Below are 8,368 nucleotides of genomic sequence, written 5' to 3'. Positions count from 1 at the left end.
TCTCTCTCTCTCTCTCTCTCCCTCCCTCCGTATCATGCGTACACCCACCCTGTATTATTCAAACAATTGAATATTGTATACATTTATGAATCACAACTCTGTCTTTTCTTCAACGGAAGACTTCAATCTCCCACCAATACTTCTACGTCTGCGACAGTAAACTGATTCACAGAACGATGGAACTGCGTATTGCAATACGTAACTGCACAATGCAATATGTAACTGTCCATTGCAGTATTCTTATTTTTATAGTCCTATGCACATAACAGATGTTTGTTGTTCAAAAGGACTGGATTTGCTTGATCATATCAGATTAAATCAGATCGGATCAGGACCAGCAAAAGTCACATCAAACTGACAGCTGGTTTGTTTTTCTCAGATCTGAATGGGAAGGCCATATTATTAGGGCTTACTACATTTCAGGTGCAAACGAAAGATCTGACCACGAGACCATCCTGCCATGTGATGAGCGAAGGCTAAATGTCGTCGCCTCAGAACTACATGTAGTTTGTCCAAAGAGGCATGGTACCCATTACGGCTGGATCGGGCTGATCGCAAGACTCGGTCGCCTGAATCTGAAAACAAACACGTTTGTTTTTGATGTGACCAAGTCGGACGATCGGCCCGACCCACCGATCCCATCCGTAGTGGGTACCCCGTATTAAGTACACCGTGAACAAAAGAAGTTCTGAGGCTACGATGTGCTGTGGAGTGAGCGTCCCAGTTTGAGAACATTCACGTACAGGAAAAAAACCGCTCTCGTGTACACACCCCATAATCACATAATAAAGTCACGTGATTCGAATGCTACACGATATCATGTGATTGGCTTTTCTTTTATATGATTCAAATTCAAAATAAACATGTTTGATCATTTAAAAATTCCGTCCGTTGTGTCGAAATAATAATTTTCGTCCTTCCATACACCCGATGTGCACCACCAATCGAGTTGAGTCAAATCTACTCGAAATCAGTCAGATTTTCCTGCAAGGGGGGGGGGGGGTGGCTTCGTTTAGGTTACTACAACCACTTTGGCGCATTCGGTTCTCGACCTTGAAAAACTAGTTTGATTTTGAAGGTCACCATAGAATTTAGTCGAATCCGGTTGCTAAGTGCCAGAATGTTAGCCCTAATCCTCCCCCCCCCCTCTCCGCCTCTCCTTTCGACTATGGAGAAAATACGTGGTTGGTTATAACTCAATCAGATGAATTCTATTAGCAGTTTGCACTCTGTCTATTGACAAAATCGACTGAACTGATTGAATCAACTGAATCGACTAAATTGCCCGAATCAACTGATTCGACTAAATGGACTAAATCGATTGAACTGACTGAATCGACTGAATCAAACATGTCAAATCAGCAATGTGCACTGAGTATTAGCGTCACTCGCCGGACCTCGCCTCAGCAGGCGTCCAAACCATGAGGGAGGGGGGGAGGGGTGGTGTTAACACGGCACCACTGGGCGTATGACCTGAACCTAATACGGGTTGCCCATTACGGATGGATCGGACTCGGTCGCCGGAAGTTGAAAACGAACGCGTTTGTTTTTGAGGCGACCCAGTCCGGCGATCGGCCCGATCCGCCGATCCCATCAGTAATGGGCACCCCGTATAAGGCACCAGCAAGGGCGTTGACTTCCCAGATGGAGGACATCGGCCACGCGTTTGAGGTCAAGGCAAGGAGCTTTTACTTTTAATCTCCTTTGGTCAAGGCGAGCCCCCAGGGATTGAAGGACGTCGGCTGTGACCCCTGGAGAGGGATGGGCACCGCTTGGCATCACCAGCCCATGACTCACTGTTTGATTTAGACTTGCTGTCAAACTGTGAAACGAAGAAAACTGAAATGACATGGCCATGTGACAAGATCGTGTGGCCTATACAAGACCATTCCTCGGGGAACTGTGCAGGGGAGGAGAAGGAGAGGAAGGCAAAGGAAGATGTGGACTGACAATATTGAGGAGTGGACAGGGAAATCCTTTGCCTAAACAAAGGCGCTTGCAGAAAATCGTGATAAAAGTAGGCACCTGACGAGGTTTTCTGTCATACAGCGCCCCTACGACCCTCTTGGATTATGGGGTCAGTGACCTTGTATTATCAAAGAGGTTATACATTTTTTGTACTAGTGTTCGTGACTGTGATGTCCCCTAAAGAGGTTCTATTTAGTACTAGAGTTCACGACAGTGATGTCCTTCACGTAAACGAACGAACCGGAGCAGCATGTGCCCACTCTGGAACTTTGAACCTCAAGGGCAAGACATGCGTGGTTCAACAGACGAGTAAGTACTTTTCGAGACCCACATGGAGGCGTCTCAGCGGTCATAGCAGGAAGTCTACAAGCTTTCACTGATTTGAGTGCATGGAGGTGTTTAACATACTAGAGCTCGAGGGGAGCGGCGTGGGGGGCGTACTGTAAAATGGGATCATGCCGGCCATGCCAATGAGGGTAAGATGCCCCCCCCCCCCCATGTCTGACACGGCTGACGCCACTGGTGCGAGCTCTAGTATTATTATATAATGTCTATGAAGATTATCTTTAAGTTTCTAGTTGAAGAAAATGACGCAACCGTAGATAACAGAGCAACTGGCTCAAAAATTCCAACCAGAGCGAAATGCAGACTGGTTTCTTCGGTGGTTTGTTACTGATAGGGTTTTTCATGCTGTTTGCAAAGAAGGTGAGTTCGATTCTCAAGAGTGGTGTGTGGATGGGGGGGGGTGCGCACGTGCTTGTGTGTGTGTGTGTGTGTGTGTGTGTGTGTGTGTGTGTGTGTGTTGAAGGGGAGGGGGTGTTTTCACCAACTGTTTTATTCTTTCTGGGAAGGTGTAACACAGAGTACGGAGTTGGCCTAAAAACCTGCATACAGTATAGCATAGGAGCAGTTAATTTTCAAAAGTTAAAAGTATATAAAAATTATAATATAAAAAAGAAACTGTGTGAACATCGTACGGGAGGAAAAAGTATAATAGACATAGTATTTTATGTTTTAGATGATGAGTGTGGTTATTGTAAGAAAGGTAGAAAATGCGATCCACAACTGAACAGTGCGTGACAGCAACATCTATGTATGTGCGTGTTTGTGCATGTGTATGTGTATGTGTATGTGTACGTGTGTCTGTGAGTACGTGTGTCTATGTGTGTGTGTGTGTTGTGTGTGTGTATGTGTATGTGTTGGAGGGCTCTCAAATGTTTCATTCTTTCTGGTGAGGTGTATAACACAGAGTCTGGAATTGGCCTTAAAGCTACATAATATACAGTATATATACATAATATAGGAGCAGTTAGCCTCCAAACTAGAAATTATTATATTAATATTATGATTATAAAAAGGAAACAGCGTGAGCATCACAGGGGAAAATCAAGCATAATAGACATGTTTTAGGTGAAGAGTATGGTTATGATGAGAAAGTTAGAGCTGGCGGCAGCTGACAAAATGCCTTTTTTTTCAACTTTGGGGTCAAAATTTTTAGTTGCTAAATCGAAGTGAAACTGTGACTTAAAAAAAACAACTTTCAATTCAAATTTCGGAAGAATCTATTTTTCATCAATTGTTAAGCTGACAAAAAACCTTTTGTGTGTGTGTGTGTGTGTGTGTGTGTGTGTGTGTGTGTGTGTGTGTGTGTGTGTGTGCGTGTGTGCGTGCATGAGGACGTGTTTTGAAGGTCTTACAAAGTACTGTAACACACCCCTGTCGTTTCTGCAGGTTTGACGACATAAGACTTTTAATAAGAGGATCACCAATCTGTCTCTCACGTCCTTCTCCGTGATCTAAGATCACAACTCCAACTTTTGTGGATACAGGCTCTCCACATCGCGTGATATTTGTGTGTTAGTCTTTTTTGTGAGACTATAACAGCATTAATTGCAACTTAAATATCTCATATATTATAAGTGTTGAATACTAGAGATTGATATACCATAGAGGCAAGATTAAGACACATTTGTAACAAATATGGATGGAGAATATTATAGGTATCATAACAAGCGGTACAGTGGTATAGCTGGCCCCCTCCTCTCCTTGATCCATGAAAGGGTTGGATAATATTTGGTAGGGAAGAAGCAAACCAGCCAACCACTCATTTCAATATCTCTGTCTGTTCGCAGTTATTGATCATCAAAAATGCTGCTGCACTTCTCCAAATACCACGGGGCTGGAAATGACTTCATCGTCTTTGACAACCGAGTGAACGACATAATCTTGACCCCGGAGCAGAGGTCACAGCTATGTCACAGGCGTTTTGGCATCGGCGCAGACGGGATCCTTGAAATCCAAAAAAGCGAAGTGGCAGATTTCAGACTGCTGTACTATAATTCAAATGGCAACGAAAGCAGTTTATGTGGGAATGGTTGTCGATGCGCTCTTGCGTACGCCAGGTATATAAGCGTGAAATTTGAAGACGATGAAAACATTTCGTTTGAAGCGTACGATGGCGTTTACTTTGGTGCGTTCATTAGTGGCATAGATAGTGTTGGAGGCCGTGGGATGTATTCTATAGGTTTTGCAGACATCCCTGTGGATAAGGTCAAACGATATAACGACGAAGAATATTTTGTGGATACAGGATCTCCACATCACGTGATATTTGTGGAGGGAAAGCTAGATGACTGCGATGTGATCGCCAGAGGAAGGGACAAGAGATACAACTTCTATGGAAAAGATGGTGGATGCAACATTAACTTTGTCACGTTCATGGACAATAATATTGTTTCAACAAAAGACATGCCCCCATCACGCTCAAGAGTCGACTCGACAATAAAACAAGCCAAGATTGATCGTCTCGAAACTTTGAGTTGTAAAATCAAAAACCTGAACAGACTAGAAGAATGTATAGGGTATACCGACGAACTCCAAACTCACGAAGGGTGTGTCGAAAAGAAAGTGGAACCCCAACGGAGTGAAGCAAGTATCGAGAAGAAAGACGATCTTCAAAAACAAGAAAGATATATTGGGAAGAAAGACGAATCCCAAAGGCATGAAGCGTGTTTCAAGCAGATTAACGAACCTCAAAGAGGGGAAGGATGTATCAAGAAGAAAGAGGAATCCTTTAGACGTGAAGGGTGTATCGAAACGAACGACAGCCACCAAAGCCATGAGGGGTTTAGCGTAAAGACCGACAACCATCAAAGACGTGCTGGACGTATCGAAAAGACCGACAACCATCAAAGACGTGCTGGACGTATCGAAAAGACCGACGAACCCCAAAGAACTCTGAGCGCCCGGACATACGAGCGAGGTGTGGAGGACGAGACGCTGGCCTGTGGGACGGGAGCTGTTGGGATTGCCATTGTGGATTTCGTGAGAAGCTTTTCTGGTCTTGTTTCACCTCCCTCCGCTCTGAGGACGCCGTTCCACGGTGACGTGGCTGGTCAGAGGGTCAGCACGGACGTCAGAATGCCAGGTGGTATCCTCAACGTCAGCTTTGTGGTCAAGCAAGACGCGAGACTGACTTCAGAACAGAGTTCGTTTCTGGTGTTTGGTGACGTCACTTTGTCCGGGCCTGTCCAGCATGTATTTGATGGCGTGTACATGATATAATTATTGTGGTTATTGTTGTTGGTGTTTTTCTTTTCTTTTTGCTTTTGTTTTGTTACTGTGTTTTTTTATACAAGGCTCTCTTTCTTTAAAGAATATTTGTTTTAAGCGTGTTGTTGGTTAACATTTTATGCACAGCTTTAATTTTTAAAGAATTTTTCTTTAAAATTTGTTGTTAGCTTATTCGTGTGCCCAGCGTTTATTGTTTAAGGATTTCGCGTTAAGGTTTGGAGACCCCTCCTACAGCATTTAATATAATACACTTAATTCAAAATAGCTTGCTGTAAACTTCATAACGTTACACAGCATTAACTTTTAACTAAAAAAGTAACACACTACATCTGCATTATGTCCTGTATAAAATGTAGATCACTATATTTTTACGGTTCCAGTAAATGAAGTACAATCATCATCAAGTGCCAGATCTACCACAGACATCAGCAATCATGGTTCTCCATTTACTTCTTCACTCGGATGTTCTAAAAAGAAAAATGCCACACTATCCTGATCTCTGCTCGTCACCCATCTGTTTAAGCTTTGTTTGCCTTCAATTTTTTCTTCATTCTTTGCCCATGAGAGCTAGATGTTCAAGGCATTTATAACTATTCAAGTGTTTCAGAAATTACATTTCGCTACCTTAGAATTACAAAGTTTTATCTGACATTTTTGGTCGTTTTGAGTTACTAAAACCAAGAAGTTAAAAACCAAATGTTTTGCTCTATCAAAATCGTAAGATTATTCGAAGTCGTTATCAAGATATTCAAAGATTTCTTGTGAAACTCAAACTTTCTAACGTGCAATTTCTCAAAACTAGGTGCAGAGCAGATATAACTTTGTAATTTTAGTGTAGCGAATGGTCTTTTCCTGATTAGAGAACAATGCAATGTGCATTCCCATTATTATATTCCTGAAAACTTAGTACAATACATCTTACTACTTTTTCATGACATAGAGGTACACCTCAGGTCGGTTGCTTCCCTAAATTTTAATACAATGTGCTGCTTCTAATTACTTTGTGCTTAATATATTTCTGAGAATCTGGTTATTGTAAGGACACGTGTATGTTGTTATGATTTGAGAAAAACTGACAAAACAGGAAGAATTAAAGGGAGAGAATAGTAAAACTTAACATTTGTTTAGAGTAATGTCAAAAGCAAGCTTTATGCGCTTTCCAATCTACATATTATATTGCATTATTATATTATTACCTTAGAAGCTCCAAGAATACCCAGAAACATTATTGGCTTGGGCGAGCCACGAACTCAGTTTTTATCAACTAGGCTATGCCGATGATGACCTAGGTTCGAATCCACAAATGTGGCAGCCTAGTTTTGTTTAGTTTAAATATTTTACGGCATTTGCAACACAATTTGGTCACCTTAACGCCAAAGAATAGGGATGTTACTAGTGCATAACATATAAAGAAAAGAAGGAGGAGGAGAGATCAGGACGATAGATGTTTTAACAGTATATGTAGGGCATTCTTGATCTACGTGTAATTCTAACTCCCTGATCCCCTGACGATTTAGGTGTTTTACGCTCCCATCAACACACTTTAGATTACTTAGGAGGCTGTCTTCGACCTGGACTGAGAGGGATACAACATTGCAACAGTAGGATCAAGATAGTTGACAAAACATTCTCCCCGCAAGGCAATCGAACTTACGTCTTCAGCGTGCGGTGGCGAACCGGCTAAACGCTACATTACATCACTGATGCGCCTTAAGGAAAAGTTGAATAGTATTATTACGAAAGAATTAATTTTAAGCCGGATTCAACCCGAGGTAGGACCGTGGAATAGCAGTCTCCAAAAAAACCAAGCCAGGATGGTTGAGAATGTTCAAAATTTTCTAAGAAAACCGTTATACGTGTCCTGAATAATACAAGTGCCTTGCTGGGAGGTAAAAGAGAAAAAAAACACCTAAATCTTTTGTGTGTGTGTGTCTGGGGAAAGGTTCCAGCTGTCACAGATTTTTGGATGTTAAAATGATGGCTTATGTTTGTAACGGTGAGTTTTAGTTGCTGTTTTTAAATCTTGAGTAGTTTTAAAGATATACCACATTTTGTAACACAGGGTACAAAAACAAAGTTTGGAGAAAAACGTCTTTAGTCTTAGCATGTTGACCCAATTTCTCGCACATTTTTAACCTTTGGTGTTGGAAAACATGTTGCAAAAATTTGTTTGGCCTTTTCACTGTGTTGCTCGAACAGGCACAACCACATTTTAAAAAAAGTAATTTTGAAGGCACATCATCTGTGTCGTGTCGTCTCTAAAGAGTGTACTGTAAGGTGTACAAGATTTCTTTTATGTGCAGTCCAACCCATGAGTTTATGAACTATAATAAAATGCTTTCTTTCGCTACCTTTTGTGTCCCATGCCCATTTATATGAGATTGACGCCACCTGATTAGAAGAAAGAAGTTTTGTGCTTATGATAGTGTCCAATTAACAGTGTATAAATCACGTATATTTGTTATTATATGTAACTGTTGCAGATTAAGATTCAAGGGGTACAGATGTATATCAACGATCTGACAGCAATGATGATTTTAGAAATTACGGTAGAGGTGAGTGATGATATGGTTTGGTGGTTAATATGTAATATTGGCGTTAATCCTATCTTTCTCTGCTCCAAAGAGTTACAAGGAACGTGGGTACCGTCAATCCCCTTATCTACCGGAACCATCTCTAATGTCACCGTAACGTTCCGAAATGGTGGGCAGTCTCTGCTAAGGTGACCTTGTGAGAGTTAGCCTATTCGATCGGGCATTTCTTTCGCTACCTGACTAAAACATGAATGAACACAAGATCAAAGCAAGTTGTAATCTAACAATCAGGG

Source organism: Aplysia californica, unplaced genomic scaffold (genome assembly GCF_000002075.1).
Source record: "Aplysia californica isolate F4 #8 unplaced genomic scaffold, AplCal3.0 scaffold00290, whole genome shotgun sequence".
Lineage (NCBI taxonomy): Eukaryota > Metazoa > Mollusca > Gastropoda > Aplysiida > Aplysiidae > Aplysia > Aplysia californica.
This window is presented reverse-complemented; position numbering follows the sequence as displayed.